This window comes from Gavialis gangeticus, unplaced genomic scaffold, assembly GCF_001723915.1.
Source record: "Gavialis gangeticus isolate Ggan-Ray unplaced genomic scaffold, GavGan_comp1, whole genome shotgun sequence".
Lineage (NCBI taxonomy): Eukaryota > Metazoa > Chordata > Crocodylia > Gavialidae > Gavialis > Gavialis gangeticus.
In genome coordinates, this window is record NW_017729015.1 from 10,629,519 (window position 1) to 10,634,125 (window position 4,607).

At 47.4% G+C, this 4,607-nt stretch overlaps 1 protein-coding gene across 1 annotated transcript in view; it reads right to left on the reverse strand.

Moving 5' to 3' along the window:
• TEKT2 (tektin 2) overlaps window positions 1-1,517 on the reverse strand; it is a 16,971-nt gene extending 15,454 nt beyond the window's left edge. The window contains exon 1 of the mRNA XM_019512205.1: window positions 1,446-1,517. The gene's annotated coding sequence lies outside the window, so the exon portion shown is untranslated. The remainder of the gene's footprint in view (window positions 1-1,445) is intronic.
• Window positions 1,518-4,607: the final 3,090 nt, after the last annotated feature.

The following is a 4,607-nucleotide window of genomic DNA, read 5'->3' on the forward strand; positions in this document are numbered from 1 at the left end:
AACAGATCATCAGGTCCGACCCCCTGCCCTGGCAGGAACGGGGGCTGCAGTCATATCACCCCAGCCAAGTATCTGTCCAGCCTCCTCTTGAAGACTCCCAAGGTAGGAGAGAGCACCACCTCCCTTGGGAGCCCATTCCAGAGCCTCGCAGCCCCACCTGTCAAGCAGTGCCTCCTGATGTCCAGCCCAAACTTTCTCTCTAACAATTTGGGGCTGTTATTCCTACTAACCCTGGGGTGGTGTCTGGGAGAATAGAGCCTCCCCCAATATTCACTGGTCCTCCCTGGTGAGTTTGTAAATGGCCACTAGATCCCCCTCAGCCTTCTGTTGTAGAGACTGAACAGGTTCAGGCCCTGTAGCCTCTCCTCGGAGGTCCTGCCCTGCTGCCCCCTGACCATGCAAGCGGCCCTCCTCTGGACCCTCGTAATGCTAGCCACTTCCCTCCTGAAGTGCGGTGCCCAGAACTGGACGCAGTACTCCAACTGCGGCCTGACCAGTGTCGCATAGAGGGGACGGATCACCTCCATGGACCTGCTTGTGATGCATTTGCAAATGCATGACCAGGTGTGGTTAGCCTTACCGACCGCTTCCTCACATTGGCAGTTCATGTTCATCCTGGAGTCAACAATGACTCCAAGATCCCTTTCTGCCACCGCGTTGACAAGAAGGGCATTCCCCGGCCTATAGGTGTGTTGCTGGTTCCTTCTCCTAGATGGAGCACCCTGCACTTGTCTGCATTGAACTCCATCCTATTCTCTTCCACCCACCTCTGCAACCTGTCTAGTTCTAGCTGGATTCTGTCCCTTCCCTCCAGCATGCCCACCTCACCCCACAACTTGGTGTCATCAGCAAATTTGGACAGCATGCATCCCCCGCCCACATCCAGATCGCTGATAAGGATGTTGAACAGTACGGGCCCCAGCAACGAGCCCTGTGCCCCGAGTCATGTGATGAAACTGCCCAGAATAGATTCAAACAGAGTTGGCAACCCTACTTACAGCCCATGGATGAACCTGCCGGCCTCACCCAAGCAGACTCCTCATCTACCTTTACCTGGACTTTCTTGCACAAGGACCGATGGCAAGACATGCATTACACCACAGTGTGTGCAGAGGCCTTGGGGCAGTGCATTTGGGGAACTGGGGAGGCCGAGCTACAGGGGGAGCTGGAGAGAATCGAGCAAGTTCTCCTGCAAACCAGGGAGAGAAGGGCAGGAGGATGAGGGCTTCATTCATTCTCAGCAGGGGTTGGGAGGCTTTGTGAGAGTAAAAGGGCAGACCGGAAGGGGGATTTCTCCCTGTTAAACAAAGCACAAAACTACACAGGTAAAGTTTGAGAGCAGGGAAGTGGCAAACCCCCATGATGCACCAAAACCAGCTCCCTCACACCCCAGGTGGGCTGCCTGCCTGGCTCCACTTCAGGAGTCCAAAACTGGGGTGACTTACCCCCTCTCTTCCTTTAGGAGTCTTAGACCTTGGCTTGCCTGTGTCTGCTTCCCACAGCTACTTTTTGAAACATTCTGGTTGCCAAGCACACTCTGTTGCCATGCAACCATCATCGCCAAGAGCCAATTGGAGGCCTCTTTATGTTTACTGGGAGGGGGGAGCTTAGCAAAGGGATGCAAGGAGAGAAGGGCTGCATGCCCTAGGCCGAGCGCTGCGGGGGGGGCTGAGATCATGGGAGAAGATCTGGGTAGGGCAACAGTATAGCAAAGCAACCAGAAAAAGGGGCAACAGTTGAGAAAATAGGCAAAGGGACTGAATCTCAACCAGGGTGCCTTGAGATCCTTTCAAGGGTGCTCCAGGGTGCCAGGCAAGGTTAGAGTTGTTAGGTATGCAAACATGAGTCACAGGATAAACCAGGAGATTTCCAATAAGAATACGTAGGGTTAAAAACATTCTTCCCTGTCGTGGTCGCCGAGTTCCTTGCAACAGAAGAATTGTTCTAGTATTTTTCCAAAATTAAAAAGAAAAAAGGAGAGGGAACACTGAGAGCTGTCACCTTCTGAGGGATGCCCTAAGTCTAAGGAGCAGTGCCTTGAGGCAATGAGGGACACCTTGAGCTTAGGCTCACTACTTACTGTCAGCTGCCCTGCCTGGCTGAGCCATAGCACAGTGTGAGCAGGGTGCACACTGCTGCTGTAGTTTTGTGCTGGACCTGAAGAACCTCAGGGGGATGCCTCAGGCCACCTAAGTCAATCGAAAAAGTTTAATTAAAGCACAGAGGTTTGCTAGGGGAAGGACTAAATGGCTCCAGGCACTTCTGTGGAGCAAAGTCTCTCCTTCAGGGCATACTGGGCACTGGACAGCGGGAGGCAGCTGGAGACAGACATCGCAGAGCTCTGCGCTGCACCTGTTTACCATTACAGGTTAAACCACTGAACAGAGTGGGTTGAACTAATGCAGCAGCTTAACATGTTCAGCAACGGTCCCTGCTATTATTTGCAAAGCTACCTCCGAACTTCTCTCCTTTGCTGGGATACCTACACAAAACTCAAGACTTGGCTGCCTATGTACTGTGATCGCTGCCTAACATGCTAACACTTTCATACTGATGCTCGTCCTCCTGTCCATAAGCAGCTGCTGCCTCTAGTTTTAGATTTAGGTTGTAAGTTCCTTTGGGGGAGGGAATCTCTTCTGTTCTGTTTGTGCAGAGCATGGGATCAGGGTCCAGGACTAGTCAAGGTGCTATCAGGATACAAGCAAACTCTAAAAGAATGAAACAGCCCTGTTGTTGCATCAGCTGTTCTGCTTAGTTGTGCTGAGAGGTTCCTCTCACAACCCTCACGCATCACTTTGCGCTGACAACTCAAGGATATAAAAAAAATTGCAGTCACCCAATCACAACTGAAAGCCAAGATGGTAGAGCTCAGAGATGAAGTCACCATATCTATTTGGAGTCATATGTTGCAGGAATAAGAAACCATGCAACAGATGATGTTAAACAAGCCACCTGCTGCAGGATGCAGACACAGGATTAGACTTCCAGACAAGACCATGCAGCCTAGTCCTTCGGGACATCCAGGGTTTTGAAAAGAAAGGTAGATGGATCCTGAGAAAGAGGAGCTATATGTCAGAGAGGAACTGCATGTGCCAAAATTAGCTTTTCCTCTGTAAGTGAAAGGAAGACAAGTGTTGTTGTATTTATTTATTCTGGTTTAAAAAGTTAGCGGTTCTTTCAAAAACCCCAGTGTGGGAGGACATAAATTGGTGTAGTATTTGAAGAGCGCTATGGACCCATGAAATAGGACAGGAGGAATGGCCTGAATTAATGTTGTATCCTGTGAAGAACAATGGAAAAGAGGTTGTATTTGTGACTAGGAAACACCAGTTTTGAATGGTGCATGTACTGAACACAGGGACAAGTCATGATATGAATTTAGAAGCACTGACAAAACCACCATGCTGGGTAGGTCAAACAAGCATCTATAGGGAATTGACAAATCTTAGAAATATTCAAACATGGCATATCAGCTTCAGAAGGTGTACAGCTTGGATCAATTTTGCTTTTTTGTATCTTATTAACATTATGTAGCTGTCCCCATCGTGCTCTGTATACATGGAAGAAACTGACTGGGTCCCTATTTGTTATATGTCCCATGACGGGTACAATTGCATTTTAAGGTTTAATTGGTATTCTAAAAATAAATAAATAACAAATAACTAAACAGTTTGATTTCAAGAAAGTTATGGCACATGTTAGGTAGTCTGACAAGGTTGTTCAAAGTCAGCCATCTGCAAAACAAAATGCCATTTCTTTTTGTATGCATTAGAACAGTGAACAAAGCTTGGTAACCAACTGTGGAGATAACAGTAAAATCGCACAGTACAGGGCAGCTTTCTTTTGAGGCTCTTTGTCAGTTCAGCAAGTGGGTTGTTCTGTAGTATGGCTTTAACCAATGAAATATGAAAGCCCGTTTTAAGCTAGGGTTAATGTGCTATCTTCAAAAGACCCTGGGGCCCAGCCATACACATGGGAGCCAATCTAAGATGACCCAATAAGAAATTTGGCTTGGGAAGGTTTTGAAGGTGCATGGCTGACTAGCAGCTGTGCTTCAGTTATTTAATCCTGCAGAGGATTTTCAGAAGCACTTGAATGTGTACACCTAAGTCACTTGGGCCTGTGGAAAAAATCCCACCTGGTTTCATCTCCCAAGTCTCATTCACTTCTAACTCTAGATGCTGACAAAGTAGAAGTCAGGTTCAGGGCCCTGTGTGCTAGGTACTGTACAAGACAGCCTGTCCCCTACTCCAAGAATTTCCTGCCAAGAAGAAAAAAAAAAGTGAAGGGGAGACCATATTAAAAAAACCCCACAAGATCAAAAATGGATAATTTATTCGAGGTAGATAGGTTTAGTTAAGATCGAGGCTGCTTCTTTTTTTAAAAATCTAAATACATTCTAGATTTCACCACCCTTCTCCCACCACATAGTCTCCCCCCAAGATATAGTGAGATGCTGTAGCTAAAAGCATAGTTGCCCCCTACATTTTGTGACACTGGAAGACAAATCCCTGACAAAATAAGTTGACGTTACAGACACCACGAAGTTTGGAGCAAAGCTTTTTTTTTTTTATTGCAGTTATTAGTGAAAGTTACACTTCAAACTG